This window comes from Conger conger, chromosome 14 (assembly GCF_963514075.1).
Source record: "Conger conger chromosome 14, fConCon1.1, whole genome shotgun sequence".
Taxonomy (NCBI): Eukaryota; Metazoa; Chordata; class Actinopteri; order Anguilliformes; family Congridae; genus Conger; species Conger conger.
Window position 1 is genome coordinate 21,197,127 of NC_083773.1, and position 20,600 is coordinate 21,217,726.

Below are 20,600 nucleotides of genomic sequence, written 5' to 3' on the forward strand. Positions count from 1 at the left end.
TCTATTTGAGGTTACAGTCCATCCATTTCACAACCGCTTTATAATGTATAATTCAAGTGTAAGATGCCAGATGTAGACAGAAGCTAATTGTCTGCTCTGGGTTGGTGAGGGAGTGGAGTTGACGGGAGTCGGATATCAAAGCCTGTCTGAAAAAAAGAAGAAAAAAACTTAACCCAGTGCTGCTGGGGAGGAGAGAGATGATGAAGAGGAGGAGAGAATAACAGGATGAAGAGTTAATATACAGATGCTCTGATCCCTGCAGTCACAACAGGCAGGCAGCTGCTTAAATTAGAGTTTTTCCGGCTGTCTGCAGTCTGAGGATAGTGATGTAATGCACAGACACTTCAGCCCCAGAGCTCTCTGATTGGACGAGAGGGAAGACCCTTTCCTGCCAGGAAGCCGGTTGTGTGGAAGGAGAATGCACTTCCACGTGTTGCCCTGGAAACAGCTGAAGGAAGTTGGAAGGTGGATTTAGCTTTTGCGTTAGCCTGCTATTGTTTCAGTGCATTTAGCTTCGCTGTGTAAGACCCAATCACACAGGCACCAGACTGACTTCAGTAATACGCAGAGACAAGCTAACAGGTAAGGCTAAATGTCAGGTGTCAAAATCAAGGCCCACGGGCCAGATACAGCCCACATATCAATCCAAATAATTTATTATTGAAATTGAATGGAATTGAATTTGGATTGAAAACCTTTATTGCCCCAAAGGGAATTTGTCTTGGCTTGTGAAATAACACAGACATTAATAACACAGAAATAGTACAGACGTTTAGTCCAAGGCATTAGTCATGCTTTCTTGAAACCCTTCCCCCATTTGGTTTTACAGTAAGTGATATTAAGAAAGGAGCATGCATGAGAAAGGTCTATTGACCAACTGCAATCATCATCGCAATTACCCACAATTCCCCCTTCTTATTCCTTAATAGTGTTAACATGTCTGGCTCTTGATTTCATTCACGGTTCTCTACATGACCTCTACTCCTCAGTCAATTTGACACCCCTGTTACAGGTTGTCATTCCCCCTGCCTGCGTGTCCTTGTTGTTATGAGTCAGACTCAGGGGAAGTAAGTCTAAACTGGGGCTCTTGGGAAGCCTGTTAATGTGTTTCCTTCCTGTGAAACTCAGCATACTTTCTGAGGTTGAAAATGAGAGGCAAGGTATACACCACTCCCCATAAAGTGGTATGCAGAATTAATACTTCTTGACCGGCTTTGATGCCATACATGTCCCGCAAAGAACCACACACACACACACATGCACATGTATGCATCTGCGGGGAGCAATAAGACATGGGGGATGAATGCATCTTGCAAATGGTAAGTTAGAACTTCCTCCTGAAAATGAATACAGTCACTGTCCGGCACATGGAAAAGCTATGAGGCATTGCCTTGCACGCCCCAGCCGCCCCCCCAACCCCCCCGGCCCCAAAACGCACCCCCCCTCTCTCCTAGGCACCTGGCCTCCACATTGCTCCCAGTCACTATGAAGGCCTTTCAATCGCCGCCAAGTCCCGCTCCTGTTCTGCCAAGCGCACCATGTGTGGAACATTAGCCGTCTGGTCTTCCAAAAAACACAGCCACCCCCGCCCCTACCCCCCTACACACACACACACACACCACCCCACCCAAATCCTGCCCCACCAGCTTCAAACTTCAAACGCGCCATCATAAAACCATCAGAAGCACTAACAACAATCTCCGGGCCTGCGCTCCACCCCGGCAGCCTGGGAAAACAGTGCGCCTGACACCGCCCGCCGGACTGCCGCTGCGGGCCGCCACGTGCCTCTGTTTGGCCTGCGCCACGTGACGCCCCTCAGCCCCACTCCCAGACTCCCAGAATGCTGCTTGTCACCGGCCCCTCTCCCCTCGCTGCATCGACTGAGAAAAGCACTTGTCCCTGGTTCTGATTTGCACTTTATTGTACAGTATGTCACTCTGGATAAGAGCGTCTGCCAAATGACTGTAATGTACAGTAATATTTACTTTCTGTATCCTTGCACTCTGCAAAAGGAATGATTTTATATCCAACACATGTTTTGTATTACTGCTATTATGTTATTTTCAACAATTCTTTTGTCAAATGTATTAAATTTGTGTCACAAAGATGTACTTTCTGTGTTACAAAGGGAAAACGTTTTTTATCACTGACTGTATTGAAAGTTAAAAATAATATGTTACTGTATGTGTTGCTTTTTCAAAACATCTATTTTGAGGGTGTACACAGTAAAATGTGACTGGAAACTAATGTGGAATTTACCAATTAAGTCAGCCATTTTTTAATCTTAATGTCTTATAATAATACATTTTAACACTCTTCATTCTGAGTTGATATTTTTTCCAGTGAAGGGTCCATTTAAGTTGGAATGGAAACGATATCAAGTGAACACATCCAACATTCTCATTATTAAAACTCAAATACAGTAATTATATAACTGTATTTGCAGACTTAAGAAAAGGCAAGTAGCCAATCTACCAATAATTTTGAAGCACTTACTGACAAAATGGCTAAATATTCTAAATTGCATACATCTTAACAGCATTATCTTTTGAAACAAGTTTAAATCTATATACATTTTGCTCACTTCTGAAATTAGGAGAAACTTGCAGTTTCTCTTGGTTGATGGTCCTGGGGAACAGAGATCTTAAAATTCATGTCTGTGTCTGGTGCACCAACAGAACATGTTACGTTCCACACACAGGGTCTCTACTGGACCTATAGTTACAAAGGCAGGGCCTATAGTTTTGACTGTGCTTTTTGGAGCTGACAGACTCTATTTTCCAGTGTCATCCCTGTTGTAAAATCCAGTAATGCCAGCTTGAAAAATTAACTGGCCAAGTTGGTCTAGCTGGGTATGAGCTGGTCAACCAGCTATTGTTGGTAGATTGTCTGATTGTCCTTTTTCAAAATATAGCTTTAGCTGGTCAAACCATATCAAGCTGGGAGCTGGTCTGAACTGGTCAGCCAGGTAATCTATGTCAAACTGGGAGCTGGTCTGAACTGGTCAACCAGCTAAAACTTGTTGAGTTGGGAGCTGGTCTGAAAGGTCCTTGGGTTTGTTAGCTCTGGCCATATCCCCACACCTCAAGTCTATCAAAACCACTATTTAATTCAGCACAAGACGAACGTCTCCACAATTTAGTCTACATATTTGTGGAAATTTTGTAGAGAAAGTGCAAGGTTTATTCACGCTCTTCTGTCCTATTTGGACTGTCTGGATTAGATTGGCAGTTGAGGTGGATTTTGGAGGCAGATGCACATACACACATGTTGGGCAGAGCTAAGGCAACCAGTGCCCTTGATTGAAGATGCTGCCGGATCTGTTCCACTGCTCTCTCCTGAGAGAAACAAAACCAAACAAACTGAAGGGGAAATGTCTATTTTTATGACCACTTCAACCAACTTAGCAACCCCAAGCGCTTTCTCAAATAAACAGCCGCATGCTTTCAAGGAAGGGATGACTCAATAGTTGAGCAGAGCACAGCACCCCAAACACCAGCAAGACCCCCTACTCCATCCTCAAATCTAAGGAATTTAAGTTGTTTTTAAATTCGTATGTAGTCCTTTGTCTTTGTCTACCCTCTATATGCAATGACTTTTCATTTTGAAGCTAAACTTGTTGAGAGAACCGATCAGAACCACACGCAGACACGAAGATATAACAAATAGCAGGCTTTAATCAAAGTAAACAGACACATGTCCAGCAAACAGACCAATACATGATGGGCAGAAACAAAGTCAAGTCCAGGCAGGGGGTCAAAGTTGAAGCAACCAGAGCAATGAGGAGAAGGCAGGGCGAGGTCAGAGGTCGGAACCGAGAGATCAATCAGCGGGGCATGAGAACAGGAGGGTGAAGGACTGGAGCAGGGCTAGGTGGAGATGGGTAAGGCAGGCAGGAGAACAGGAACAGGACAGGACGACACAGGACTCAGAGACAGGAACTCAGAGACAGTCATAACACTGGAAAGTACAGGACATCAGCACAACTGCAGGGCACAAGACGACCTGGCACAGAACAGAAGCAGGTAGGCTTATATGCAACACTAATGACGAGACAGCAAGGAACAGGTGAGATGATTACAACAGAGGAAACACAAATCAGGTACGGGGGCGTGGACAGGCAATCGGGGAAAAAGGGAAAACGTGAAACGGAACACAAACACAGAAAACACATAGAAACTGAGAAACCAGGAAGTGAACTACAACACAAAAGCACGGGACATTTCAGAAACTGATGCTATTGACACTTTCATATACACAATTGAGTTCATATCATGTTCATAGCATAATTTCATTTCCCTATATAGATAAAACAAAAGGGAGCATCTACAAATGCATTTACTGTGCAAAGACTGTGGAAAATGCACATTTGACGAAGGGTGTCTGCACAGTTCCTTGCTTGGTAGTGGACGCTTTCAAAGAACATGACATGCAAGGCCTAAGTAGAAGCTATTCATCAGTTTTGCTTGTGCTTGTGATGCTGCTAAGGTAGTTGGTATGCAAATCACCACGTGGGTTTGAATCATTGAAGAAGTTGTGAAGAGGCCGATGACAATACAGGTTGTATCTATGTGATTGTATATTAGATAAATTACAAAATAAACCCAGTCTATATGATGGGGAAGGCACTCTATTGTCAGGAATATGTTCTAGAAAACCATTTACCTTTCTAAGAACTGTTATAGGATAAATGTTAATAAAGTACTGTGCAGGTAACTCCAAATCCTCAACCACCAACCATGAAGAACTTTACATCCCAAGATGGCCACCTCAAAAGGGGTTTGTAAGATGAAAAAAAAAGAACTGAAAATGAAAATGTGATATACAAAGCATGCTACAACAATCAACCATTTTAGTGGGCAGACCCCCCTGCCAACAAAAGATGTAATATGTAATATTACTGTAATATTAATTGTAATATGTAATATGAATCTCCTAATATATGCAGCACCCCTGCCTGGTATCTCCCCGTTGGTGGCATTAACAGAGGAGTAAATCAATGCTCACTGTAGTCAAAGTGTCAGGCGAGTCTTATTAAGTTGGAAAGGCTGGTGCATTTTTCCTCCTCATTTGGGAGTCCGTTTTAACAGGCAGGAAACCCAGGGGAATGTTCTCACACACTTCCTGTACTGTATGTCACCTCAAGGCCAAATGTGTCCTGCACTAACCATCCAGCCCAACAAGGACATTTTTATAACTTCATATTTAGCTGACGCTTTTTTATCCAAAGCAACTTACTAGTAACAATACGGAGTTAAGGGCCTTGTGGGCAGATCTTGTTGTGGCTAGACCGAGGCTTGAACCACAAACCTTCTGGGTCCCAGTCATGTACCTTGCCTTGCTTCTTTTAATGCAAACAGGCATTAAACAGTAACAGACATTGCTCTTGGGCCAGTCACTGTTATATAATGGAATATGTCGTCTGTCAGGCCGTTTAGGAATGTTAATCTGGGACATTCTCCGAGGTGAAAACGCTGTGGAAACAAGCACCAATCAGCCAGCAGCCTTTGTAAAGCCATCACTTGGCATTTCAAGAGTCTGCTCGGAGGCTCACGTTGTTGTGCGCTGCATAGCTGGGTACAGGGCTGTTAAAACAAACTAAACCCGTTCATCCGTGGGCCTGGTGGACAGCTGAATTCACTGTGATAACAGCAATCCTCAGCCATGGTCGGGCCCACTTAAACCCCCATAAACCTGTCTGCTACCAGCAGAGCATAAGGGAGTGGCCTGGTGTAAAATCCAGCTAAAATGCTCAACCAACAAACTGTATAGATTGTGAGGTCAAAGCTGTAACCAGGCTCCAGGTTTTTACTTCAGTCCTGTGTAACCGAGCATCCACTGCTGCTAAGTCTCTTGGATTTGATCAAAATATTACCAGTACAGATGGCACTGGACCCCCACCGGACCCCCCCTCTCTCCCACACATGCACACGTGGTTAAATCAGGGCAGAATTAGCTGGATTAACTGCCATTTCTGTTTAAATGAATCCTTCATCTGGACTGCTGAAGTAAGCACTGGAGCGTGAGGATTCCGGAAAGATCTGGACAGGCTTGAGTGCTTAAAGCAAACTTTTGCTTTACAAGGCCAACAAACTGAACCATATTAATCATGTATTAATTCAAACAAATGTAAACCAACTGAATGCTAGACTATGACTTGCAAAGCAAAATGGCTGTGTGCAGTTTTTTTGGTGCTGCCTATTCACTACATTCCTGTAACTATGCACACTTGTTCACAAGAGCACCAAGACTTATGAAAACATTTGAGTCGAGGAGAACAATAACTACATTCAAAATCAACCATGATTAACGGTTTCACAAATGCTAAAATGTTTCAGGCACAGGACAAGTAAAGGTTCAGGTAATACACAGATGTCAGGACAAAATTAAGCTTCCTGGAGCTTACTATAGCCCCTGTGTACCAGGAGGACATTTTGTAAGGTAGCATATTATCTGTGTCCTGAAAAACCCACCATCCCCATTTCTATTAAACACACATTAAATTCATCCAGCTCTGTGTACAATCACAGTTTCATAACACAGGGACAAATAAAGTTGGTTGCAAACCGCATAATGCAAAACTATGTGTTTTTTCTTCATTTTTCGCTGTAGATAACAGGTTTATACAGGCCACTGACACAATACGCTGTCGTGCCGTTCTGTAGTGCCCTCTAGTGGTTGAAACAGGTCAACAAGTGAAACTCAATTCAGCATACTGTATTATTACAGTAATAAGGATTTCATGTTGTGTACAGACCACAATCATTGAATGGTAATGTGCTGTGCAATGCCCACAACCCCCTGCTCAGGGTAACAATATAAAAATACAGTAATACCTGGGATGATGGCACTTTTTTCCTGTCCAGACAAATGAATCCAGAATAAGAATAGTTTTTTTTTCAGCATTTTCCAGGAATGGAACTTACCATCTTCAAATGTAAACCATTATACATTCAGAAGCCCTCAAAACCCAGATGGTCACTGACAAATCTTTGTTTGCATATCAATAAGAGCTTTACCTTATCTTTTACCTTTGAAGCAATGGATTGCAGTTTATCAGCAAAATGTTTTTCCACCACTTTTTTTTTTTGCATTAACAAATGTCTTCAGATCCCTACAGATTTCTCATATAAAAACACCAAATAGAGTCGAGACAGCTGGGTGCTGGCAGAGATAGAAGTCTTACGGTGGAGACAGACACCCCTGTTGTCCTAGCAACAAGCCCAGAGATGCCCCACAGCTTGGGGGCCTGGCAGGGGACTGAGCCATGAAAGGGGCAGGTGGAGTGGATACAGGTGACTACACCTGGCTATAGGCTAAGCTAACCAGGCAGCTCTACTCTGACCAAGCCTGGAACAAGCACAGGGCATCGGCACCTAAGGGACCCCGGGTTAGCGCAAGATTGCTGCATGGTTTTAAGGGTGTTCACACCCTGCTGTAAATTCCAGCTTGACCAGCTTGGTCATAAGCCAGTCTCGCTGGGTATGAGCTGGTCAACCATTCTCCTATAACCAGGGAATAGGGGAGCTGGGAGCTGGTCTGAACTGGTCAACCAGCAGACAGCTTCAAAACCTAGCTTAGGCGGTTTTATTTTTAGCAGGGCATTAAACCAGGGCCCTAGCACACCACTGCCATTAAAGTTATATTGGCACCTTTCACAGTGAGTGGTGGTATACTCCCTGCTGTTCAGGATAAACAACTACTCTCTGAATCCAGCAATATAATTATCCCTTTATTTTTACTGCCTAATTAAACCTCTATGTCTTCACCACAGTTGGTACAAAATGGCTGCCACAGATCATGTTGAAAGGTGATACACAGCGGTCGATCACATTATTGGATCCTGTTAGTAAGTTCTTGCGGCATCACAATGAAATCCAGATTTGTTTTTGTTTGGGAAGGACGAACACTACATAATTTCATGAATGTACCACCCTTTGGAGTTTATATTTATTCAATCTTCAACACTGCATGAAGTTGTTAGCAATGAAATTGAAAAGAAGAAAAGATCCAAACATGTATAATTTCCTTCTGAGAACAGTTTGTCTGCAACATGGGGGTAGCTAAAAAAAGACAGCAGCCATATTCCTCATAACACCACAAAAGTGGTTTTTCAGTTGCGATTGTATAACTAAATGATAATGGCTATCTTTTGAACCTTTTAAAAAGCAGGATGTTGTGGGAATCACCAACTGTTGTACAGACATAAAATGGCGGCCCTGACTTATTCGGCCCATTAAGGAAGCTGTGCCATGTAAGCACAGGGAAGGGATTTCCCATAAGTCCCTGCAAAACCTGACTCTCACCAGCTGCTCCTGTAATAAGCGCCCAGTTTAATGGGCTAGATAAATCCCTGCACAGATTATGGCACAGGCCGTTTGAGAGCAGCTTTAGGTGGTCTTTAAGCATTATTATTTCTCAGACACTGCCTGCCGGTCCACTCTTGGGTCCTTGTCTATTATTGGCTGAATACATCATGCATTTTTTTGAGTCAGACAATGAGCTGAGAGAATTCACACAGCTTCTGTTGGCTTCGCATGCAGGTGTTTCTTATACTATGCCTACTGTTTATGACTTTTGGTAAATGAGCAGGTAAGACGTCACAGCTGTGGGAATAGGGGGTCGCTGGCGGTTAGCTGTGTTTTTGCCCTCATCAGCAGCCTGGGGGCAGACGGTCGTGTCAAAAGAATCATCTTGCGTTGTAATCTCATGCCAGCATGTTTGCAAATAAATCAGGGAAAAAAACCGATTTCCCTGATCTGCTCCCAGCAGATTTGGTGTGGTTAGTGTGATTGTCTCTCATGAAGGAGACCAGGGTTCAAGGCTCACCAGTTTGTTTTTTTCCCTCTGTTTGCTCACTTTCAAAAAAAATTATACAATAACAAATGATCAAATCATATTTTTCAGCTCAGTCCAAGGGGTTTGGGGAAAGGCAATCTTAACTGAAATGGGTCCATTGGAGCAAATCAGGTAGAACAAGGTTCATTTCGGCAGCAGAACACGGCCATTTGCAGGGTGCTGTTAAGGGCTGAGGGAGGCGTTCCCCATTGCTGCGATGGTGAGGAGACAGTGGGTGAACTCCAATACTCAAAGAATGAAGGCGTCCACCTTCCCTCCCCTCGTTTCCTCCCTCTATCCCTCTGGAGGAAGGGAGGATAAAAAGCCCAGTGGGCAGGCAGAAAGACTGTCTCAGGGTCAGTCAGTCAGGCAGCCTACTTCATTGCCGATCTTGGTTTCAGCGTTGCCTTCCAGAAGCTTAGCCTTTGCAGCTGCATGCTGCTGTGTTTTTTTTACTTTACATTACACTTTATTCAGCAGATGCTTTTACTCAGAGTGATGTACAAAAAAACATCTTTTGATGTTAGGCTGCCCCCTGGTGATGACCAGATTAAAGTTTTAATTTTTAATTCAGTCGCTATATCTCTCTACCGCAGCGCTACTCAACTCCGCGTCCTGATGATACCTATTGATGAAGATGATCACTGATGATTGCTGATGATCACTGATGATGACCACTATTGAGTATTGTTGTTGAGTTGATGTTGCTCTCTACTGTGCCCTCGATGTAAAGATAAAATAAAAACACAATAGAATGTAATTCATTAACATATTCACATTAATATTTGAAAATAATTTGACACAGCAGTATTGTGTCAAATGTAGCCCAAGCTTTCTGGAAAGAAACAAACAAATAAATAATAATGAATTAATAAATAAGTAAATACATTAAAATGGTGCTGTAGGATATTGTTACCCTAGTACAAATCTTTTGCTTCAAAGGAGCTATGACAGTAGGCTACTACTTATATCAAGGATTTTATGTTTGAACTAAGTATCCTTCTGCCATAGCTTGCCTGATGTGTCTAGAATTCAATACAAATGCACGGCCTAAATGCTGCACTGCAGGTTTAAGAGGAGTAATCACATTTCCGTGTGTGGGTCTCCAACATTTTGACAATGACAGACCGACTGCCTTGCCTGCCTCCTTGACCCACAATTCCAAGGGGTGTTTGGGCCCTTGTATCCCCCTGGGCAAGGCTATGGAAGTGGGGGAGGCAGTCAGCCACCTCCAGTTAGCGGAGGAAAGGCTAACGGTGGCCTTGGGGTGGGTCTTTGGTTACTTCTCCAGCTGTTGAACTGTCAGCCTGAAAGACATGACCCGTGACCCCTAATCTGAGAAATAATCTGACTTTCCGGGAGAGCACAGAGGATTATATGCCATCAAGTATGTTTTAGTGACATTTATTTCAGATGCCATGATATTTTATGCTATTCATTCAACATGCAATTCTATTTGGTGCAGGAAAAAGTGCCCTCTCGTTTCTGTTTTGCAGGCCGTACAGCCATGTGCTACAGTTATTACTGAATTCAGGCCGATCTCGAGGGGAGAGCAGGAATGTCCTGTCATATATTCTATCCACTGCCCTCCGGCCAAGAAAGCAGCGCTCTGACCCACACTGCACACAGCTGCCCAGCTTTGCAAAGCCCTCTCCCCAGTGAAGAATATGTATAAGCTGCAACAAAACTAAATGCACATATTAATGGTAAATTCATTACAGATAACATTATTTTGCCAATCAAGTTTAACACACAGCGCAAGACTAAGATATGAATTATTAGACAAGCACCATTCCTCATTAACATTAACCCAAAAGGGTTAACTAACATACCAATTTGGGGGCAGCCTGTAGCCTAGTGGCTAAGGTACATGACAGAGACCCGGAAGGTTGGTGGTTGAAGCCCGGGTGTAGCTACAATAAGATCCAGCTGTTGGGTCCTTGAGTAAGGCCCTTAACCCTGCATTGCTCCAGAGGGGGATTATCTGTAAATCGCCTTGCAAACAATTGTGATATTATTCTGTATGGGAAGCAGGGTGCAGAGTTTCATTTAGTGGCAGCATTCATATCTTTCATGTACGTCAGTTACGTCGCTCTGGATAAGAGCGTCTGCCAAATGCCAATAATGTAATGTAATGTCATGTGAGAGTAAAGAATCGATAGCTTGTACTGTAGTAATCCACTGCGTTCTCCCAGGAAAGTCCAGGAAAGAGCAGAGCAGAGGTAAAGGGTCATGGCTTTTCTCAGAGCAGAGGTAAAGGGTCATGTGTGTTTATTGATACACAGTACAGCGATAAAGAATACAGCACATAGACTGTATTTGCACATCAGAAATAGTCTGTGAGTGCTAGCCTCGGTAGCTAGTGAAGGAGGACAGCATGGCAGGCCGAAATGGAGGGATAATCTCCTTGGTTTGATTCCTCATTCAAAAGCAAGAGGCAAAAAAGAGGGAGATTTCGATGCATACTCTGGCAATAATAAGAGATTAGTGAACAGGAAATCCAATTTCACAGGGTACAGGGAATTAAGAATATCAATTATTCCACAAACTTGTTGGCTACTGAGCGGTGGAATGCCTTTAAGAATGTGTTTAAGAACTGGTCCAAAAGAGAGTAGTCAGAAAGTGCTACTTTATTCAGGATTGGGAACAGGCTGGTCTGTCTTAGCTGGGAAAATGTAAACTACGAGGTTCTTATACTCAATAAACTCCAAACACTGATATTTAAAAGAAGAAATCACTACCTCATTTATGCATATTCATTAAAATAACTAGTTAAATAATGTAGGGATGATAATGATATCCCACCATCAGCAATGAAATGAGGAACAGCATTTAGACAATGGCTCCCTATTCAGAGATACGTAAGTTATGTATGGCATATACAGCTATTATGAGCTTTAGGGCTGTATTTAATTAACATTTGTGCATAATTTTGTTGTAAAATCACAGGCAAGTGTTTTTAAGTATGAATACACATTTTCTCATTAAGTTGGGTGATTACTGAAACCACTCAAAAAAACAAAAAAACAATTTAATTGTGAAATATATTGAGATTTGTGCAGTTGTAAAGGCACTTCATCTGGTCACACCCGCTTTAGCAAGTCCATGTTTTTTTCACTATGCAGTCTCTTCTCTGGGGGGGACCTCAGCTCCGTGTGAAAGACCCTCTGGTGTTATTGCAGTGCCTGTGACTGTAACCTTGAGCAGTGAGTGTGTCTGTGGCATCGGCTTTCTGACACAAGGAGAACTGTATGGAGAGTTAATCCTAAAGTAAGCTGCCTCTGGTCTCTTGAGCCTCCAAAGAGGCTCCCTGCCCTTCAAGTTTGCTCTGCAGGGAAACGGGCTCCGGCCTGCTGTTCAATACTCTGACCTCCAGGGGGCAGCAAAGGCCAGAGCTGCCATTATCCCTGGATTAGCCGATCGCAACCCAGATCCACAGCAACAATGCACGGAATACCAAGCCACTTCTCCTAACGCGGAATGACCTTCCACACCCTCTACTTCCCGGGAGTGAAACTCGCAGCCTGGAAGGCCGCAGTATCTGAAGGCCCCAGTACAAGGACACTTTAACCAATCAATGTCTGAAATGAGAACAGAAGAAGCAGGGGATACTGCAGGCCAGGATTCTGACAGCCCTGCTTTACCTGCTGATTAATGGGACAGCCACAGGCACCCCTGCCAGAAATAAAGGGGACCCTGACCTCTTGGCACTAATCCCCTCAGTATGGTGATTAGCGCCACTGTAATTCCCATAATTCAGACGGCCAATGACTAAACATAACTCACAATATGGCTCGCTGACATTCGTCAGCACAACCCAGCCAAACTGTCATTCTGATTTAAAAAAGCTGGGTGTGGATCTTAACAACATTAGACTGAGTGTCGCTTGGTGACTGCCAGGAATGTAAGCCCAACTGCAGAAGGTGTACCTATGTCTTACTTAACATATGGCCAATCGTTTATGAATTGGAATTATTGCAAAATTAAGATTAATTGTTCAAAAGCTGCCAAGCTTTTTCGCACAAATGTATAGCCATACTCTGGAAAGATGGAGTTAATTGTTTGTTTATCTCCAACCTGATGCATTGCAGGACATGACAGTAAATGACACCCAATGACAATAGCAAAACACTGAAAAAAACCCAATATTTATTATTCGGCTAAATATGAATAAATATAAATAAAATGGTCACCCTCTTTTCATATAGCTCCATGTAATGTACCTCATTTATGTATTTTAAGGTCTGAGACAATTATCCTTTGATGTTAATGTTGGCATTTTGATGTCACTTAGTTTGCCTAATCTCAGTTACCTTAATTAGTATAGGAAAGAACAGTTTGTTCATTGTCCATCACAAGCAGCTCAAATATTTAAAAATAGAGCCTCCATACTGAAAGTATTGCCACTTGACATGCATTTTTGAGTAGACCATCCTTTCATTTCTATGGCAGAAGCATTAGTGCATTAGCATTAGTACATAATTGAATCATAATAATCAATTTAATTCAGAATAATTGTGTTAATTCTACAGAGCTTAGAGCACATAGAACTCGAGGGCACAGGGGACTACAAAGAAACAATGTCTGAAAGGAGTTCAAACATTTGGGGTCCAGCTCCATAAATTAAAATACAATAAACAAAGAAATAAAAACTGCAGTTGCTGTCTGTTCTCATTTGGCCAAATACTGATTTAGCCTTTGAAGAACTTAAAAGTTTGATTGATGTAAGCTAAAATGGGCATAATTGGTTATTCTCTGAAAAGCAACAGTGGAACAAAAAAAAAAGACAAATCAGTGGACAAATACTTGAACTTTTTTTTTTTCAAAAGAGCAATTTTACTGAAGTGTATGAAAAAGTGGCCAGTTATATTTTAGTTCAAGAAAAATGGCTCCAGACATTTAAATGAGCTGTATGTGGCCTTATTTTTGGAATGAAACTCCTTGAGCTTTTTTGATCACATTGTGATTGACTGTGATAACCACCAAACTCAAAGCTTTGAACTGGGGATGCAGAGATAGCTACAGTAATGTTAGCAGTGCAGTGCATTTGTTGAACACGATAAGGGCCATTTCTTTTTGGCAGAAACCTTGGTAAACATAATTAAAATGTGAGGTGCCCAGGTCACCCCCACCAGCCAGACCAGAACCTCTGCAGACGATGGAAAAAAAGTGATAAGGTCAGCCGGTGGAGGATGGGAGTCGCACTCCCTCCCGAAAATGGCAAGGGGCCGACCATCTAACTGCTGATTCACACTGAAGGTGTTTCAGATACCGTGACCACCTGACCTCCCCCACCCCAGTGGATTTTGACAAAGGAAATTGGTGAGGTACACTGGGTGGGAAGATCCATTAAATGTCATTGGATACCATCCAATGTAAGAGGAAAAAGGTTACTGTGGTTTTTAAAAAACCTTGCCTCAGCTGTAGAAAAAATTGTGGTTTTCACAAGAAATGCCTTTTTGACAACTTGACATAGTAACACCAGAAGTCTGACATGTCTGTAACAGTGAACAGTGAAGTTTTGCAAGCCGGTAGTCAGCATGTTGGTGAGTGTTGCTGGCAAGCACAACCCTCTGTGGGTTCACTACCTGGGGCTTTTGGATATTATTTACACTTTAGGGTATGTTTTCAATTCGCCAAGGCAGTTTGTGTGTATAATGAAGTCTTTCTAGAAGCTTCTTGCCCAGCTTTACAATGGCTGGTATAGGGGCACTCGAAAGCAAGAAAATACACCAGAAGAAGCTCCTCCAACACCCGTCTGTAGGGTGCAAGCATCCCCAGTACATACATCCATATCATTCAACAGGCTGAAATGAAAAACACTTGTAAGTTTGAAAGGAAAAAACAGGCACACTCACGACATACTGTATGCTAAGGTGAGTTTATTGAGCCACAGTCTTCATCAGAACATTTCTGCCTTTTCAATCTTACGCTGAAATGTAGAAGACACCATTTACATTTTATCTAAGTCTGCCATTGCACCAGAACATTCTCTCTATTTCCATGACATAAGAATTTATACCTCCATGTATGGTGTTGACTAAAGAGTGTAAATCATGAGAAATGCTCTGTGCCCAAAACAAGCATTACATGTAACCAGCCTGAGCAGAATTATGTATATATAGAGTTTTGTACTGGTAAATTCTCTAATTTTAAGAATGAAAATATACAAAGAAATTCATGCCTCTCACCCTCAAATTATTGTCAGCATCTAGAGACAGATGCTGTTGGGCACAGCTGTTAAAATGTAAAGTGTACTCTGATTCTTCTCATCTGACAAACTTATTTTTTAGGGACACGTAAAAAATGCCTCTCCTCAGACATTAAAAATGGCAGAAGATGCACTTAGCCAATTACAGCCAGAAAGATTCCCTGTTAGCCCAAAATAATTTGTCTGATCAAATTTTAATGTCACTTCTGTTTTTTAAAACAATCAATTATTGACAGAGTTCAGTGTAACCCCAGACTTATATATACAGTTAATTCTATTTTAGCAGCCTCTGTCTAATGCATCTGTACTATGTTTGTACTTGCTGATGTTTTTTCTTAGATAGGACCAAAACTGTGGAAGGGGACAGACAAGAAGCCATTCAGATAACGATCTCTGCAGAACCAGATGATTCGTCCAAACTATGTGCATAAGGTTGTCCAATCCTTCACCATGTAATTAAGGTTTGAGCCCAAACCAGGGGTACGTTCAATCAGAAAAAGTGTTGCCACGGTTTCTGTTTTGAGCGATATGCTTGCTCCCAACGGTGTGCAACATTTTGTAACAGGCCTTGAGGTATGTTTACACCCCTTTGGTGGGTGTGTCGAGGGTGTAACTTCAATCATTAATGACGTAGGCCTGGGCTTTAAAGCCTTCTCAGACGCCATCAGAGCAAACTGTTCTACGTCAGTCAGTCTGCCCGTTTCTGTTTAAATAAACGCTTCGCTTTTATGCTTTGTCGGGGCTGAATATGGCCCAGGGCTCACTACAGTGAGATGTCTGTTGAGACCCTTGGACAACAATTACTGAGCTCAAAGCTTCTGCTAAGGGGGCTGTTTGTCTCTGTCTAGGTTTGGCTGCGTCACTCTCACATTCAGAACATCAATCGACATCTGTCTTCTCCAGAGGAGTATTTATTCAAACTACTTGTCAGTTAGAGTTTGCAATTAGACCTCTGCTTGTGCTTTATCACCATTCACTGGGCAGATTACGAATGGACAACATTTTATATCGCGCTTTACAAATTGATGTCTCTCATTCATCCATTCACTCACACACTCACACAGCAACGGCGATAGGCTGCCATGCAAGGTACCAATCAGCTCGCTGGGAGCAATTGGGGGTTCGGTGTCTTGCTCAGGGACATTTTGATGTACCCATGCTGAGGGATTGAAGTGCCAACCTTCTGACTGCTCTTCCCTACATTACATTACATTAATGGCATTTGGCAGACGCTCTTATCCAGAGTGACGTACAACAAAGTGCAAAGTGCATACCCATACCAGGGATAAGTGCGCTGAAAGACCCAAGAGGGAAGTACAATTTCAACTGCTCCTGAGCTAATATCGCCTCAAATGGACCTCAGTTGTTGGTGGTGCTGTAGCACTGTAATACCCTGGGTTGTGTTTTGTTCAAGAAGGAAAGGAATTACTAGTCTGTTATCTCCTATTTGCCTGCTCCTATTATCCTCTTTTCTATATACTGAGGTAAAAAACACATCTTTTGTTAAAATTATCTATATGTAAGCCACAATATCATACTTCTTCTCCAATCCCAGAGTAAATATCAGTAAAGGGATGTATAAACATGGCTCGTATATAACAGAAGCAAGAGCACATCCAAAGTATTTAGCCCAGGTGCTAGGTAAAAAGAAGAACGCAAAGTAAGGACATTGTCTGTCTAGCTCACTTCAGTAAATATCACCAGGGAGCATTCACAACAGTGTGCGGGTATTATTTCCTTATTTTGGAATGTATAAACATACTTGAATGAGAGGAGTGCAAAGCCGATCATATCTGGATAAATGAGAGATATTACCTGCTGTGTGGCACGTTTCCCAATTGCATTAAAACTACACCTGTCACTTATTGCAACAAGAGTGATTAATGGTCGTATCCCAGGATATCCGATAACGCGAATTAGATGGCACTGGACTGAGCACAGAGCTTCAGGAATTTGGCGCAGTCCGTGTAAATTATTGATATTATGGTTAAAGCGGGGCGTGGGTGTGAATATCAATAAAAAGGCAGTCGCAGGCCCTCGCTGCGGGAGATGAAGATTTTAAATCTCTCTGAGGTGAGAAATCAATCTGAACAATCCCCTCCTGGCTTCCTCCAGAGGCATCTAATTGTGGAATGTTTGTTTTCTTTACAACCTACAGGAACCTTCAGAAATTTTGCCTTTCCAGAATTGTGTAAAACAGTCACTATTATTCAGCACATGTTTAACAATGAAACGTTTCCAAGTATACGGTTCTGGAGAGAAAGAATTCAGCATTTTACAGCTCCATTGAATGAAAGCCATCTTAATGGGAGGTTCATGTAGTGATTATCACATTTAGTCAATGTCAACAGACTGGCTTGGTTGCCTAATTGAAACAGGACTCCCCATTGTATCAGTTAGTGCTTAAATCAGAACGAAGGTATGGGGCAGTGTTTCTCAACTCCAGTCCTTGGGACCCACTTGACTTGACAACCACATCTTTATCTTTCTTGTAGCCTTAGCACTTAAAATTGTACTTCCCTCTAGGGTCTTTCTGTGCCCTTGTCCCTGGTTATAGGTATACACTTTGCACTTTGTTGTACGTCACTCTGGATAAGAGCGTCTGCCAAATGGCAATAATGTAATGTAATGTAATGTAGATGATGGTATTGTAATCTTGTCAGCTGTGGCGCTAGGAAGGGAAAGTAGGGTGCTGTCCACCAGGTGGCAGCACCAGCCCGTCATGCAGGTATGACCACAGCTGTGATTCATTGCAAACACTGTAGCTGGTCCCAATGACCTCGTTATGAGGGCTACAGGAGGCCTGGGTTTTTCAGCTGAGAGGGAGTTGGGTTTGGGAGCTGTTCTGTGGACACTCTCGCTGGCCTGCTGGTGATTACAATTGTTGTTTTCTTTTCTGTGCTCTAACTTCCATTTTAACTTGTCTTTAAGGAGATATGCAAAGGTATGCAATTAATTACATCACTTAAACAAATGACTTGATTGTGGTATTGGCTACATATGATTATTATCATATTGTATACTAAGGTACATGCATCAGAAGAATGCAGTAAGCACACAAATATATGCTAAATGAGTCCTTAACCCCGCATTGTTCCAGGGGGGATTGTCCCCTGCTCAACTGTAAGTCACTTTGGATAAAGGCATCAGCTAAATAACAAATTATTTATATATTATTTTAGAACTTGATTGCTATCAATTACCAGGAGTGGCCATTATGTCAGCATTAGAATGTTCAGTGAAGAAAATGTTATACCTTAAACGGTTAACAAGCCTGCCCTTTATCATAGTTATATGGAAAAGGGTATTTTGATATTTCATAGTTTTCATAGTTATATGGAAAAGGGCATTTTGATATTTTCTGTCATGAGTAACCCGAGAAAAATCCACTAGAGCAGACGCGATTGTCTGCAACATTTATAACGCACTTCTATTTCAAAAGGTCAAATTAAAAGCATATCTTATGTGAACTATTTTTACCCAGATTTAGGTACCCAGAAATAAATCTGAAATAGAACCCTGCAACAATGAAAGGGTCTGAAAATCCCCGCCCACGTTCTATTCATCCTCTTTGCGCTTAGGAACGCGCGACAAGCCCAAAATCACCACTCTCCTTCATCTGAGAACACTGAGCACAACATGGCTCCCCAGAGCCTCTTTAGCTAACATTTCTTTCTCTTTATTTCTTTCGTTCTTGTCCTTTCGGGATAATGTTATTGGAATAACAGTAGTGGTACTTACTTTCATTTACAATATTCATTTTTTGTTTTGATTGGTTAAAAGTTGTTGACACTGTTCTATTCCTGAGACCAAATGTCCTTATGCCCTGCACTTCTGTGAATCAGTCTGGATAAGAGCACCTGCCCAGTGATTGTAATAATATCATGGGAAAAATGAGAGTGATTTACACACTGTCAAAATTAATTACATTTTAATACATGCAGTCTTTCACTGCTGCTGTCTATAGCTGATGTAAACTTGCAACAAATGCTTACATAAGTCCATACAATCTACAGCTAAAGATCACTGCAGAAAGGAGAGAGATGCTTCACCTCGAGTGCTTTGTATACAATAGGAGTAGAGCAGGGTCAGTGTATCGATCGAGGCTGAAGCTTTCATGGGCAGACCCAGATGGAAGTTAAAATGGCGGTGGGTGTTGGTTCTTGATGGATTCTGGCAGGGAACCTGTAAAAGGAAGAAAAGAAAGAAGAGAAGAGAAGAAAACACATTCTGAAGGACCTCAGTTAGAGAGCGATTAATTACAGAGCTTGGCCTATACCTGAGCCATGGTGTAGGTGTAGGTGAAAACCCCCAGAATCCTTAGCAGTAACCAAAATATGCTAGCACGCAGTGAGTTTATCAACAGGCATGCTACGCGGATGAGGGATCTATTAAGCATTAAAGGTTAGAGAGATTTATTTTTAACAGCTGGGAAGGTAGCCAAACAGCTTACTACTTTATGAAGCTGACAGGGAACTGGTGTAATACATGGACTTTTCTGCCATAACCCATTTCTGAAATATCTGGGATGGTGTCAGAAACACAAGATATAACCAGTTGTTTTGACTTTTGAAACAACTTTTAAAAAGACAATGTATAATAATACATTAATAGAAATATTTTCTGTGCTTTTAGAAATGGGAACGATTTAATAAATTACATTTTTTCTGCAGCTGGAAACACAGCATTGCCTCTCCACAGTTCACTGGCCTGTGCATTAAAAGTGCATTAAGAAAAACCTATAATGCTTCAAAAAGCATAGATTGTGCAAATGACCCCTCAATTCCATCAGCTGCCCCAGGTGCAATTGGAAATACATTTCAGAATGAATCTATTTCCACCGGATCATAGATAATGATAATTATTGTTTATATTCAATATTGGACCTTACTTGCACTGATTTCGTAGATAAAGAAAGAATACAGGGGCGTTATATTGCGCTAAAATGTATTGACCTGTTTGGGAACAGCTTGCAGAAGTTAATTAATTCTTAAACTGTTTACAGTAGTTGCTCTGTTATGTTCAATCAGACTGTTGCCCAGGGTGACCCTTCAGCGTGGATGCTGGAATGGGGAGCACAACCATTTGGCTCAAGTTTGCGATGAAAAACTAAGGTGACGAGAGCCAACATTTTTTCATCATACAAACATAAGTGCGCACGTGAGAGGTCTCAAGATCATACTGTAACCTGTATGTTAGAGTTGCAAGCACTTCAATGATCCAACAATATCTGACTTTACTGGGTCTTGTTGACCAGCACAGCATACTGTAGGATGAAACTGGCATCACAGATTGCAAAGATCAGCAGTCAGACAGATATTTTGTGCTTTAAAAAAATTTTTTTTTTTTGAAAATTGTAAATACACCAGTAGTGTATTAACAAATGACCTGATGTTTATGCTAGTGTTAAGAAAATGTATGGTAAAGTGAGTGGTGAGTGTGTTGTTATGAGTTTTGTAATGTTCGGAGCCATAGTACGTCATCGCAGATGGGAGCTCAGAATCATGAGTGGATGCAGCCAGTCGGCTTGTGTGCTGAGCTGTGGGAGGTT